The sequence below is a fragment of the Miniopterus natalensis genome, chromosome 1 (assembly GCF_054644295.1).
Source record: "Miniopterus natalensis isolate mMinNat1 chromosome 1, mMinNat1.hap1, whole genome shotgun sequence".
Taxonomy (NCBI): domain Eukaryota; kingdom Metazoa; phylum Chordata; class Mammalia; order Chiroptera; family Miniopteridae; genus Miniopterus; species Miniopterus natalensis.
The window spans coordinates 86,062,541-86,078,251 of NC_142081.1; the positions used below are offsets into that span (position 1 = coordinate 86,062,541).

General features: G+C 43.9%; 1 protein-coding gene across 1 annotated transcript in view; it reads left to right on the top strand.

The window, feature by feature from the left end:
• The first annotated feature begins 15,002 nt into the window (after positions 1 to 15,002).
• Positions 15,003 to 15,711, top strand: part of JCAD (junctional cadherin 5 associated) — a 42,777-nt gene continuing 42,068 nt past the window's right edge. Inside the window, exon 1 of the mRNA XM_087823762.1 lies at positions 15,003 to 15,022. The gene's annotated coding sequence lies outside the window, so the exon portion shown is untranslated. The remainder of the gene's footprint in view (positions 15,023 to 15,711) is intronic.

Genomic DNA, 15,711 nt, shown 5'->3' on the forward strand with positions numbered 1-15,711 from the left:
TAGCCCAGCCAGTGTGACTCAGTGGTTGAACATTGACTCAAGAACAAGCAGATCGAAGTTCAATTTCCAGTCACATACCTGGGTTGCAGGCTCCATCCTCAGTAGGGGGCGTGCAGGAGGCAGCCGATCAATGACTCTCTCACCATTGATGTTTCTATCTCTCTCCCTCTCCCTTCCTCTCTCTGAAATCAATTAAAACATATTTAAAAAAATATGGAATGTAAATCAAAACCACAATGAAATACCACTACACACATAGTAGGATGGCTGTTTTGAAAAAGAAATTTGAAAATAACAAGTGTTGACGACAATGTGGAGAAATGTAAACCCTCCTTTATTGCTGGTGGGAATGTAAAATGGTGCAGTGACTGTGGAAAACATTTTGGCAGTTCCTCAAAAAGTGAAACATAATTACCGTATGATCTTCAATTCCACTCATAGTTATATACTCAAAAGAATTGAAAGCAAGAACTCAAATGTATTTTTGCACCAATGTTCATAGCTGTATTATTCACAAATGTCAAAAGGTGGAAACAGCCCAAGTGTTCATTGATACACAGATGGATAAACAAGATGTGACATGTACATATAATGGAATATTATTCAGCCTTAAAGAGGAATGACATTCTGATACATGCTGGAATATGGATGAACCTTGAAGACATTATGCTAAGTGAAATAAGTCAGTAACAAAATGAGAAATATTATACAATTCCACTTCTATGATATACGTAGGTAAATTTATAGACAGAACATAGAACAAAGGTAACCAGGGGCTGAAGGGAGGGAAGAATAGGGCATTATTGTTTAATGGAGACAGAGGTTCTGTTAGCAATGATGAAAAAGTTCTGGAAATGGATAGTGATGGTTGCACAAGATTGTGAATGTACTTAATGTCACTGAATTACACAATTAAAATGGTTAAAATGTCTTTTTAAAAAAGTATGGAAAAGTAAGTTTCTTTTGTTCAATTCCTTGGCAAGGCCATAGGCAGTTCAGCTCCATATATCATCTTCTGCCCAGGGTTTGTAAAAGAAGTCCACACCTGGAGTGTTATCTGACCTCAGAGAAGACTGGAAGCTCTGGCTCTGGGAGGCAGCTCTCACTGGACCATTCTGGGAGGCTTGCAGCAGTATTGTTAATATTCTCTGCATTTAAAATGTCTTCCTATATTTTTCTGAGTTCAATCAAATGCATGTGCATTTTTCTGCCTGACATTCTGGGCAAGTGAGTTCTGCTGGGGAATGTGTCTTCTCTTCTCCCTAAGAAACCCTTTAAATGAGTAAAACGTGGACCTGAGCAATTCAGCCTTTACGACAGGTTCTCATCAGCTTATGGTGTGTCTTTTGTTTTCTTCTACCCTTGACAAACCTGATAGCTTTGCTCTCATGCTGACTTTTATCTCTATGACTTGAGGATAACAGGCTGTATTTTGATCCCATCACACCAGAGTTTAATTTGGACACTAATGATTAGCAATGTCATGCTACCCAGGGCTGCATGTGTGTTCTTACGTTGTCTGAACTCCACATAGATGGCCCTTCACAATTTCACCACAGAATTACAAAAGATAACTGCTCGGTGCTGGGATGCTATCCCTTGCTGAAACAGGCGGTCCCATTTCTAAATCTAGTTGAGTGATACCTACAGTCTTGGAGGACTAGGACTTTGAAGCTCAGCTCCAGCTGTGGTTTCCGCAATCAACAAATACCTCTACAGTGTAACTATTTTGATAAAATAAAAACTCTGTAGGTTTCTGGGTAGACACCAAATGATCAAAAAGTCCTGTTTGAAACATATAAATTAGAAGTGAAAACACATATGCCTCAGGAAGCATCATCATAACTCCATTTGTCACCTCAGTGAAGTTTCAGAACTAGCAACAATACTTGGAAATAAATATAATATGGGCTGCAGCAATGGCAGGCTGTGGAAAACTGCACATGCAGAGGTATGACCGCTCCTTTGCTTTTTACCCTAATTCTTTTGAGGAACTTCTTCTTGCTTTAGCATATATATTAGTAAAACAAAAACAAACTGCCCTAATGAGTGCAGTTCCCCCCTTCCTACTCGCTTCAGATATTTCCACTGTGCTGCTTCGTAATCTGATGGCATAATTCTGACAGGTTGGCATCTGCCAGTGTTTGGCATTTCTGATGTGACATCAGCTTCAATTTCTGCAAAAGTTTTTAGCCAGATGAGCATAAGTTCCTAGAGTGGGCTAAGAGTACATCTTCACTTCAAAATGCAGCCAAGCCCAGCCGGGCGTGGCTCAGCGGTTAAGCGTCGGCCTAGGATCCAGGCGATCAGGGTTCGATTCCCAGTCAGGGCACACGCCCGGGCTGCGGGCTGCAGCCGATCAATGACTCTCTCATCATTGATGTTTCTATCTCTCTCTCTCTCCCTCTCCTTTCCTCTCTCTGAAATCAATAAAGATATATATTAAAAAAAAAAAAGAATTAAAAAAAAAAACACACAAAAAAACAAAACAAAATGCAGCCAAGTCAGAGCAAACCCTGGGCATTCTAAGTCCTCAACCAACCATCGGCTCACTTATGTAACAATTACCCAGTGCCTCCGGTACTGACAGCTTGTTAAATCAATTAGGCCATTCCCTGGAGTTGGGCTAAAGCCGTCACCAGATTAACAGGTTTAATGAGAAGAATATGTCATTCCTAAAGAATCCAATCAGAGACATACTGAAAGCAACATGTAACAGAGCCTGTTGCGTAAGCTTTTTCTTGGTATCAGAGGGGAGCTATGAATCCATCGGGTGCTCTCTTACCAAAGCAGGTTATTCCCTTCAGGAATTAGGACCACCCCACCCATTGCACTTGGCTTCCAAGGCCTTTTCCCCATGGAAGAATAAGATGCTTCCTACAAGTCTATGTAGATTTCCTGTTTGTGAAACAAGAATTTAAGTAAATAATTAAAGCCTTTAAAAATGAATTCGACATGGGAGATGGGAAGCTGGAGGACTGCTGTCTAAGACTAAGCAGGTGTTGCTTTACTATGAGAAAGGATCCTGTGTTGGATGTAACGGATATAGTAAGGGGAACAGAGGGATTGCCACAGGTGACATCCCCTTGCTGATCTCCCTCCACCACTGCCCAGCTCCGAGGATTGCGGTCATGACTTCTCTACCCTTTTAGACTCCTCTTCCATGTGGGGACTGCTGGCCGCTGGAGGTGAGCACAGCCGCAGAGCCTGTTGTTTTTCCCTGGAAATGACTGGATGTTTGGGTGACTGTGGAGCTGTGCACGTCAGCAAGGCCCGGCTCTGACATACCTGTCTGTTTAGTGAGACGTTATCTGCCTGGGAACTCGTGGAAGCCAGGCTCTTCTGAATGCTCAGGCCACAGTCTGGCCCAAGATAATAAAAGGGTATTTAAATGTGAAATCAGTGAAACTTTCAGCGAGTTTATAATATGGTCGCATTACTTTTACCTTGGCCAGTTGCCTAGATTTGTGCCCTCCCATTAGCTTTGGAAGAAAAGGGTGAAAGGCAGGGAAATAATATCATAGCCACAGACAATATGTGCTAATATCCAAAGGAAGAGTCCTGCAAATTTACCCTGCTCATCTATACTTCAAAGAATATCCTTGATTTAGTATCAGATGGCTATTTTGTACATAGTATTTTTGTCAAGATTTTTAACACATATACTTCTTGCAAAACCACTCTTCCAAATCCTGAAAGCTGGTTCTTTTACTGTCCTCCTCTTTCTCTCTCTCTCACACACACAAACACACACACACTCTCACATAGCCATATGCTCACATTAAGCTCTGAGACTTCACATCTCACATTAAATAAGGGTCTTTTTATTAAAGTGTTCTCTTAGAATCCTGGGATATCTGGGCTCCATGGAAAAATGAAGGTATCTTTAAATACCCTGCCTTAAACAATACCTTAACTCTTTGTGATATTTTCATAGCTTAAGGCACTCTAGCAGTTTCTTTTAACCTGAAAATGCACATGCTCTTTGTAATACCATTTTCTTGTCTGGAAGGAAAAATGGAAGGAAGGGATGGAGGGAGGGAGAAAACCACAATCTTGCTTTCTGTTTAAAGAGCTAAGTGGAATAGTCTTTCTTAAAATTTGGTAACCATCTAGAGTCTCTGTAACATTTTTCCTATGAAAAGCAAACGAATATAGAAATAGTTTCCTCCCTTGGTTCTCAACAAATGAGGGAACTGTGCTTTAGGTTATATTTAGTCCCCAGAAACTGAAGATACTAATGGCCGTGGTTTGCAGAGTGCGATGATGTGCCAAGTGCTCTGCGTTTCTTTCCTGCATTCTCACACGAGCCCCACCAAGGGTGCAGCGTAAGAACAGCTAACCTCAATGGAATGTTGACTCTGTGCTGAATGCTTTCACAAAATATCTCATTTAATCCTCATAACCAGACTGTCGTATGTTATCATATAAAGAAACTGAGGCTCAAAGAACTGAAGAGATCTGCCTAAAGACACCCAATAAATGGCAGCATGGAGATCCAACCCAAATCTGTCTGACTTCAGAGCCTAAGTGCTTTTTCCTTCAGGTTATGTTACCTTCTGACAAGCAGGGGAATTGGGAAGCACTTTACTGTGAATGAATGCATTTAGCTTCCCAAAGGGGAGCAGCTAATTGCTTTGTAGTTAATGAGATATATGGAGCCAGAAAGGGTATTTCTAAGAGAGCCTGTCAGTAGCAAGTTGATATTAGGATAGGTCCCAAGCTGTGGCTCCCAAACTTTGTTGCTCATTAGCATCAGGAAATTTGTTTAAAATGCAGATTTCTGAGCCCTCCCTCTAGGTTCCTAGCTAATAACACCTAACCATGATTTTTTTTTAATGGTCCATAAATTTATCACTTATACTTTAATAGATTCAGACAATGGCATTTCTAGTCTGCATGGTTGGTGATGTGAATGGTAGTTGTCATCAGGTAGCTTGCCATTGAGATACGTACAATCTGGTGTGATGATTGAGGCCTTGGTGCTTAGAAGAATGCTGCAGGAAGGCCTGCACTTTGAAATATCAGTGCAAATAGTGTCTACTGTAGCACAAAACACAAAATATAGCACATAAGCTGAAAAATGGGAATGTTAAATAAATATACTTTACTGAGTAGCAGTGGGCGTTAACTGTGAACTAAAGATGTTTCATAGCCTTTAATTTAAATGCCAGGTAAGTTTTTATGATACTAACCTCTAGTCACCATCTTTATGAGGAAGAGGAGAATATTTTGTTTTTCCGAAGCACTGATATATTGGTTTCTGTGGCGTTCCTTCTTATTGTTTTTATATTAGTGTTTCAAATCTACATCTAATAGAATCTGCCTCTTAACTTTTAAATATATTCCCTTAAATATAGTTATTAAGACCTTAACATTTCACATCAAATGGCTGAAAATCAGATTTATGGTCCTGCAGTTGCTTCGACATTAGAATATTTTGTCCTTACATTCCTCAGTTTGCAACCCTCTCTGTTCTGCCTGTGCTAGTGCCCTGTTCATAGAAAATCTGGGAAAAGTAAAAACAATAATAATAATGATAATAATATTGGAACAGTTTATTATAAGAAGCTGCAAAGAATTGGTAACTAGAAAATGTTCTACATTTTAAATTAATCCTTTAGCGTACAAAATCCACCATAACCATACATGTAGTTTTGCCTTCTGATAAACAGGTGGTCCTTGATAAAATAAACTAGTGGCCCCTGACCACAAATAAGACAGGCTTCTCTGGAAAAGACATTCATTCTATTTATGAACAGCATCTGTTCCAAGAATGTATAATATTATGGCTCCAGTGACTGTTGTATATGGATGGGGAAAAATTGTGGTGGATTTAATACTACAGCTGTGACTAGTTAGGTATGGTAACTTTCAGGTATTTGGTGGTTTCAGCAAAAGTTCTAATACACATTCCAGGCATTGAGAACCATAAGAAGACTGTAAAAATATTTAGACAAAGAATTAATACACTCACTGGTTTGAGAAAACTAGAAAGTACATGCAGAAAACTGTTCTCAGTTCATCATCTCAGGATGGAAGTGTACCATGGCTCCCACACAGGGACAGAGGTTATAGTGATGGCACATGCAGAAATGGGGAGTCCTGCAAGGTCTTATCAGTGATGACTGGGAAAAATGGACTGAGTTATCGGGAGGTGGGTGACAAAAGAAACATTGCAGCAGTTGTTCAGGAGTTTAATGACCAATTGTTCCAGTCAAGTGACGCTGGGTTTGGAATTTACTGTTATTTTTTAACCACAACTGATGAAAACCTGACTTTCACGAGTGATTTATTTTATTTTGTCAGACTTATGTTTTATGTTTATTAGTTGCCTTACTATAAAACACTAATAATTCTCTTTGGCGTCTCTTATGTGGAATTTTTTTGTTGATTTCAGAAAGTTTAATTTTTGTTGGATTAAGCCAAACAAACAAATAGCACCCAATCTGTTTGAGATTATATATATATATATACATATATACTCTCCCAGGTACTTAAGAGGCTCATAAACAGAGTTTGAGGACAATAATCTGAGTTTAAGACAGAACATGAAAAAAAGCAAAAGTAAAACTCAAAGCAGTTTTAAAAAAAAATGGACAAAAATTCAAGAAAACCTTAACATTTTCTAAGAATTCTGGCTATTTTGTCCTTTGATAACCCTCAACCCAGCTAATATTTTGACCATGTTCATATGATGAGGATTTATAACTCAAGATTTGCACAATATGAGTTTAAATGACCACCTTTTATTTTGGAGATATTCAACAGTGTAATTCAACAGACAGTTACTTTATTTACCTGACCACAGATATGGTGCTAGGTTGTGAAAAACAGAGGAACTGATTTGTTCCTGGGTCTTAATTTATAAAGGTGACTAAGTGACAACATGGAGGGGTCAATGCCATTGAAAGAGAAGTTTGAACTTACAGTTCCCCTAGAAACAAGAGGCTTGGAGCAACATGCAGGGCCACAGGGGGAAGCACTAGTGTCAGGAGGCAGAAAGGAACAAGGGGAAAGCATAAACCTCAACCTCTTTTGGGGTCTCTGTGGGAAAAGAAAGGCAGAACTGGGAAAACCGCTTATGATTGGCTGGTTTGAATAAGTCTGGTGGGCTTTGGGGCACGGGGGCCTTCCCTCGCTGTCCCTATTTAGGGCAAGGAAAATATTGACTTAGCATGCAAGAGTTATATAAGGAGGTAGTTCAGAGTATGGCTCTAGATTGCAGAGGAATTGTAAACAACTGTGGCCTTTAGTTTGGCCCTGTAATTAATGGGTGCCAAGTAAACAAATACAGAACCTAACAAAACAAGGTTAGGGCAAGGGTGAACAGTTCCTTCCACCAGGAACTCAGAATCTGTTATCTGAACTAAATGTGTATGCCAATAAAGCAGATCCAACGTATACCATGATCAATGCTATGCTAGCAGCTTAACAAAATGCTATGGGACTTTTATGAGGCAAAAAAAGCAAAGATATGGAAAGCGAATTTCTCATATGGAATATTTGCATTCTCTTCAGTGCTCAACTAGCATCACTACTTCAAAATCATGCAACCCTGGTAATAAATGCTACCCTTATATACATGGAAGAACATAAGTCAAGGCCTAGCCATGTGCCTGATGCATAAGAAATGTTACATGAAAGGTAATTTTTACCTCTTCCTCCCAACCTGGTGTCATTTTTGTGTTGCTGTGTTTTGTGTTATCACTGACATAATAACACCCGGACAGGCCATTTTGTCCTGAAATGAAAGTTCTGTGTGTTGTTTTGCAGTTAATGTTGGTAGCTAACTTGTTTCATGGTTGTTCACATATTTTCTATTTCTTAAGTACAAGATCACATAAGGTTAAAGAAAGTACTCAAGTTAATTTTGGTTCATTCTTGATCAGCTGGTGTGTGATGGCAGAGCGCAGCCCTGGGTGTCCATGTCTGGCCACACCACTGTCTTCTGGGGGCTACATTTGCATCACCTTTGTACCAGTGGGATTCCAGCCAGCCACTGACATTCCCTGGAGTACAGGAAAACAGGGTTTTCCTTATGAATTTGGCAAAGAATTGTAGATTGCAGGCAGGGGGATGTTTGGAATGTTCTGTCAACCACTAGTAAACAGCAACCCTTTGCTCGGGTGAGTGGTGACAGGGCTTAGGAGAGAGGCTGGTTTCCATTAATGTGTAGCCTCGTGGAGGAAAAAGCTGACAAACAGATAGCAAATACTTGCAGATTCATTCTCCTCACAGTGAAGGTATATGATTGAAAAATGTTTGTTATTCTTTTCTTAATCCCAAGGGGTGTAAAGTTCTCTGTTTGGGAAGTGTCAAATCTTCTAAGCAAAGGTTAACAAACACCTCATGCACTTATTCCCGAGGGACATTGCTGTGCTATTCATCATCACACAGTGATGTCTATGGCTACTGTTTTTTTGTTGTTGTTGTTTTAATGTTTATTACGTATCAATCATTCCATTAGGCTCTTGACACAATATTTCTGTTTCTTGAGCTGTACCCCGGCTTCTCATCTGGCCATGTACTTCAAGTCCAGAGTACAGGGTCTCAACTGTAGGAATTAGAAATTAAATTCTGCTTGTGTCCATTGCTGATGAGGCCGAGGAGCACTCCCACCCCCAGGTGGTCTATGGAGCACACTTTGATAAACAGATTTCATGGTTAAAAATAATTATACAGTATCACCTCTGAATTAATATACAGCATGTTGATATCTAAAAGCAAGTTTTATTAGCACCTGTTGATATAAAACTCTCTCTGGTTTTTCTATAATCCTTATTGTTTGACAAGAGGGACTTCAAGGTTTTATCAAGGGCATTAATTTTTTAAAAATTGAGAACTGGGCCTGGCCGGGCGTGGCTCAGCGGTTGAGCATCGACCTAGGATCCAGGCTATCAGGGTTCGATTCCCAGTCAGGGCACATGCCCGGGTTGCGGGCTCCATCAATGACTCTCTCATCATTGATGTTTCTATCTCTCTCTCTCCCTCTCCTTTCTTCTCTCTGAAATCAATAACGATATATTAAAAATAAAAATAAAAATTGAGAACTGGTAGTGTTTTTCAGACTAAGAAAAACATCAAAGACTATCCAAGTCAGCTAAAGAAAACCTTCTAGTAGGTTATCAAGGAAGAGCCCTATAGCAGGAGTGAGGAGAGTCATTCTCAGGTCCTTGAAAAGAAAGCAAGTTAAAGAAACAAGGGTTTTATCTTTTTTTGTTTAAGAAGGTCATTAAGCATTCTTTCTCTGGTCATTGCACATCTGCCCCGATGACTCAATAGTCCAAGTTCCTTCCTGAGTCTGTGAAATCCCTTCTCCAGGACTCAGAGAAAGGCGGGGACATTTGGGTGCCCCAGGCTATATACTAGCACACGCTCCCAGGCAACACTGAATTTCTAGCATCATCACACAAAAAGTTGCTTTAAATCATATTTTATATAGGCAGTAGTTGTTTTCCTGTGTTTAAATCCCCCAAAATCAAGTAGGTGGGAGAAAGGGAGTGAAGTTACATGAAAGTGGGGGTGGGTGGTGATTAGGCGAAGGAATGTGATTCTTCTAATGGTCAAGATAAAACTTACACATGTGCATTCTGAGTTACAAAGACCTGACTTAGGAAGAAATGCTCTTTTATCTGGAAACATAATAAGAATATACATATGTATATTTGTATATGTGTGTATACATAAAAGACAAGTTTATACACACACACACACACACACACACACACACACATATATATGGCTGGTTTCTCACATCTCATGTCCACCATCTCATGTCTATGTCCTGGTGATTTGTGTGGGAAATGGCCCCATGGATTTTCTCACCAACTTTTATCTTCATTTGGGGAAGCACCACACTCCCCTTCGCCCCTGTCTTCTTACATTATATTTCAGACAATCACCCACTCTTTCTCATGTATCTTTTCAACCTTGCCTCCCTTCCTCTTCATAATTCTACTCCCAAATCTTCAGGAAACCTCCCACCTTTCTTCTTCTCCCCAGCACCACCACCTCCTCCCATCCTCATTTTTTTTTTCATTCTGCTTGTTCACTTGAAACGGCCTTTATCATGGCTGGGAAGCATTAGAGCAGGGCTAGTGATAGATCAGAACCGAAGACAGGAACAAGCTGGCAGCGTAGGTAGCAGCTGCACCCACCGCCTCCCACAACCACATCAAAATTACAAAATACAGAACCACCATCACTCAGAACCTCCTGAAATCTAGCCGAACAGAAGCCCTACAACCAGGGAACTGAAGAAGCAATGAGACCAGTAGGAGGGGTGAAGACACGGGCAGATACGGGCTGAATCATGGAGACTCAGCCGCGGGCCCACACCGGGTGCCGCAGTTTAAACCCGGAAGGGCATCTTGGTGGTGGAGGTTTCCCGGAGGAGCGAGGGATCCCAGCCCCACAAGACACCCCCCAGCCCAGGGTTCCAGGGCTGGGAAGAGAAGTCCCACAACTTCAGGCTGCAAAACCCAGCAGGGACTGTCGCTGAGGGACTCGGAGGCTGTGGGAGTCCCACGCAACTCCTCTTAAAGGGCCAGTGCACGGATGCACTCAGGCGCGCTCCCTCTGAGCCCCAGCATCGGGCAGTAGTTGGAAAGGAACCTGGGACCTTTGGGGAGGAACTAACCTGCCTGAAATTGGGGTGAGAGCTGGAGGGGCAGCTTTCTCCCAGGCAGAAGAGCTGGCAGAGGCCATTGCTCCTTTGGCAAGTCCTCCCCGAACACAGCCTACAGGCAGGCACCATAATTGAATCTCCAGCACCTGACTCACAGCTTTGGCCCTGCCCTGGTGATTCCCAGAGACCCCGCCCCTCCCTACTTGCAAGTTCATCCAGGCCATTTCCAAGGGCTTTTCTATGCCAGTGGCCTCTCCAGCCTCATGCTTACGACTTTCCTAAAATTTCTCAAACAAGCAGCAGCATACCCCATATGGCTTGATAAGTGGCCCCAGGCCTAGCACTAGTGGCAGCCTGCATTGGTTCATAGCTTGGCCTCTCCTGGACACCTCCAAGCCTAGCACAAATAGCAGCCAACTATGGATTGCTGTGTAGCTCATGCTGGGTGGCCCTGGGCAAAGCACAGGCAGAGGCTGACTTTGCACCTCCCGGAGGCCGCAGAGACAGTGCACCTGGTGGTCAGACTAGACTGCGCTGAATGAAACCCTACCACATCCATGAGTGACACACACAAAGAGTGCACTTGGTGACCAGCAAAGCTCCACTGAAGTAAATCCTGCTCCATAGATGTGTCTCCAGCACAGCAGCTCTTTGGCTGTAGTTGCAGCTAGTTCTTACAGCCGATTTGCTTGGGAGTCAATTCCTCCCAGTGATGCCAACAGCAACCAAGGCTCAACTACAACAGGTCAGAGCACACAGCCCACACAGGGGAGCACCTAGAAGGACCAGCTCAGGTGAATGAGGAGACTGAACCACTGGATCCTACAGAACACCTACTACAGAAAGGCCACTCTACAAATTCCAGGAGACATAGCAGCTCTACCTATAAACAAACACCTGGAAGCAGCCAAATGTGGAGACAAAGAAACATGTCACAAAGGAAAGAACAGAAGAAATCTCCAGAAAGGGAACTAAATGAAAAAGAACCAAGCAAGCTATTAGATACAGAGTTCAGAATAATGGTTATAAGGATGTTCAAGGATCTTAGTAAGACTATTAAGAAAACAAGTGAGACCATTGATGACATAAAAAGTACCAATCAGAAATTAAGGCTACATGAACTGAAATGAAGAATAATTCACAGGGAATCAAGAGTAGAGTAGAGGACGCTGAGAATCAAATCAGCGATTTGGAATATGAGAAAACAAAAAACACCCAACCAGAAGAGCAAAAAGAAAAAAGAATCTAGAAATATGAAGATAGTGTAAGGAGTGTCTGTACAACTTCAGACAGCCCAACATTCACATTATGTGGGTAACAGAAGGAGAAGAAAGAGAACAAGAAATTAAAAACCTATTTGAAAAAAATAATGACTGAAAACTTCCCCTACTTGGGGAAAGAAATAGACTTACAAGTCCAAGAAGCACAGAGGGTCCCAGACAAGAGGAACCCAAAGAGGCCTGGACCAAGACATATCATAATTAAAGTGCCAAAGTTTAAAGGCAAAAAGAGAATCTTAAAAGCAGCAAGAGAAAAGCAGTTAGGTACCTACAAGGGAGCACCCATACGACTGTCAGCTGATTTTTCAACAGAAACCTTGCAGGCCAGAAGGGAGTGGCAAGAAATATTTAAAGTGATGAAAAACAAGAATCTACAACCAAGATTGCTCTACCCAGCAAAGCTACCATTTAGAACTGAAGATCAGATAAAGAGCTTCTCAGACAAGGAAAAGCTAAAGGAGTTCATCACCACCAGACCAGTACTACATGAAAAGTTGAAGGGTCTTCTTTAAGAAGAAGGTAATGAACAAAAGAATCTGATGAAATAAATAGATCCAGAGACATTGACACATGCAACAGACGATCATATTTCAGAGGAAAGAGGGAAGAGGGCTGGAGGGTGGGAAGAGATTAACCAAAGAAGTTATATGTGTATTTGCATAACCCATGGACACAGACAATAATGGGGTGAAGACCTGGGGGTGGTGGGAGCGAGGTGGAGGGGGTCAACTGGAGGGAAAAAGTGGGACACCTGTAATACTTTCAACAATAAAGATAAATAAAATTAATAAAATAAAATAAAATAAAATAAAATAAAGAAAAATAAAACAAAGAGCTGAAGAAAGAGAGAAGCCAAACATTTTGAAATGAGGTCTTATGATAAAGAGGCAGTGTCAAGAAACCACATAAATCTCTAAAATTGTGAAGTTGTCTTTTTTTCAGAATCTGGTATTTCACTCTCTTTACCTTCTTTACCAGCCATTCTGCTAAAACACAGTTTCTTCTTAAGCTTTATTTGAGTTGCTTTCGCTTCCTTCCTACCATTGCTTCAATGTTGTTTTCTACTGCAACTATACAGCATTTTAGTTACATTATAAAACTTCCTTGAGGGTGACCTAGAAAGCCAACAATATCACATTGTTCTATGGAGAAACAGTATCCTAATCTCAATTTGCTGGCTGATTAATGATCTTGGGGAAACATTTGGCTCCATATGTATCTGCATTGTGTTGGGAACATATAGGTGCTCCACAAAAAGTTATTTCACTGAGCTGACAAATTGAGGACAAACGGGAATTGTATGTTATTGAAACAATCTATCCCCAAAAGATGCTTTTATGACAAGATGTAATGTCACCATTGTTAACAACTGCAATTTCCTGGACAAGCTGCAGAATCCCTCCCCCTTTTTTTCCTCATTCTAATCCTCCAGCCTGGAGATAATACCCTTTGTCTCTGCCTAGCTACAACCCTTTAAGGTGCTTCCTACCAAGCCTTCCTTGGTGGCCCCAGCCTACAGAGCACTATTAGCACAAATATTAGTGGCAGCAGCTAACATTTCCTTCATTCTCACAATGTTCCAGTACTGTGCTGAGTGCTTAAAAGTCATTATCTTATTTCATTCTCATGGCTTTCCTAGGCGGTTAGCATTGGCATTACCCCCATTTTGTTTCAGAGGAAACTGAAGCTAAGAAAAGTAAAGCAACACATCTAGAAAGTGGCAGAAGCCTCCAAATTGGGACCCAAGTAGTCTGCCTCTTGAGCACCTGACCATGCCGTCTACTCCCACCTTCCCACCTGGGGTCCTCAGATGCATAGGGTCCCCAGATAATTCACAGCATGACACCTGATTACAGTTCTTCCCCCTACACCCCAGCTCTACTGTATTTGGCTTTTTTGCCCTCTTAAACTGTACATTCCTCATGGTTAGGGTCAGAACAATGGTCTTGGGCCAGATTCTGAAACATGCTAACCAGGTGCCTCCCCAAGCCCCAGTATCCAGTGGCACCCACCTCAAAGGGCTGTGGTGAGGATTAAAAGAAAATAACACATATGAAGGGCTCAGACTGGGTGACAGTGAAAACAAGTTTAGATATTATTGGTGTTATGGCATCAAGCACAGCTATAAATCCATGGTGTGATTAAATGTTTTTCTAAAAGTTCACTCCAGTCTGTTTTGCCATCCATTTTTGTCCATGGACTTGACCTAGCCAACATCCTCTCCTTCTCCCCAACTCATCAACAAAGTTGCACATTTTATGTCTTTTTTATGCTCTTCAAAATACAAGGACTTTTGCCCTTTAACAGACCTGACAGCAATCTAATCTCTGCTGCAAGGGAAACTTGGAGTGGTTGGGAGACTGTAAATGCTCCTTCTGGTCTGAACTCCCCACTGACCTCCTTCTACTCTTGACTTTAGGTAAATCCTACTCCTGGCTTCAGTTTCCTCCTCTGTCACAGCTGTCCCCTGAGGTCTCTTTCAGCCTACAGCTAAGACTCATACATGTCTTCTTTTTAAAAGAAGGAAATCCCAAGCACTCAGCTATTGTCACCATCACTGTTTTCTGCTCTTCATGCCTTCAATAGGTGTTTCTGCGTGTGCTGGATACAGAGGTGTTCGTGTGTTTATTTCAAATATGTATACATATTTGTGTATGCGTGTGTTTGTGTGTGACTGTACATGGGCGTGTTTGCATTTGTGTGTGAATGAGTATTTCTGTGTTTCGTGTATATCTGTGTGTGTATGTACATTCTCACTGGGTTGAAGCAGCCCAAATCCAAGTGTCAGGAAAAGAAAGGCAAGGGTGTCCGGCCCACCTGTGCCTTCAGCACGACCCACGCGGGCGGGACGCGAGGCCGCCAGGTTCCGTGCCAGGGCGCAGCCCTCCCACCCCGAGAGCCGGAGCCCGGAGGCGGCCCGCGGGGCAGGGCGGGGTCGTGGGCGGGGCCACCGGCCGGGCGGGCGGGGCCGCGCGGGCGGTGGGCGGGGCGGGGCGGCGGCGCTCGGGGCGCGCTGGGCCGCGGCGGCTGCGGGCGGGCGGGCTGGTCGCGCTCTTCCCCCTGCCGGCGGGAGCGGCGGCGGCGGCGCGGGGCAGCGGGAGGGAGCCACTCGGTAAGTCCCGGCCACTCTCCCCACTCCTGACTCCCACCGTGCCTTCGGCCCACTCTCACCGCGCCACGCGGGCTCGCCCCAGCCCCCCGCGCTCGCCCCTCAACTTCTCCAGGCGGACGTTGCTCGGGTCCGAGCCGCTTCCAGCCCCGGGGGACATCTACATCGCGCCCCGAGTTCCCCGGCGGCGCCCAGCCCGCAGCCTCCGCTTCGCCAGGAGGGCGAGTCCCGGCCCCTCAGGTGTCCACCCCGGCGCGGGGCGCGGGGCGCGGGGCTCCCCGGTGCCGCCGAAGGCCGCGCCTGGCGTTAGGGTTCGCGTCGCCCCCGGCCGGGGAGGGCCGGCGAGGGCCGGGGTCGCTGTTCCGCTCCGGGGGCGTCTCCGCCGCGGCCCGAGTCCGGCCGCCCCACCCCCTCTCCCCCGCGCGCCGCGACGCGGAGGACACCTCCGCCCGGGAACTGACAGCCGCCGCTCAGAGCCCGCGCTCCCGGGTTCCCACGACACCCGCAGCCCCCGACCTGCCCGCCGGACGTCGGGAGCCGGCCGCCGGCTCCCCCGCTCCCTGCTCGGGTCCCCGCCCGGCCTGGCGACCCCGCTCCTCGCGTCAGGGCTGGGGATTAGGGCGCTAATCGCCGCTGCTCCCCAAGTGCCGGTGGCCCGGCCCCAGCTGCCGGTAGTCAAGCAAAAAAGAAAA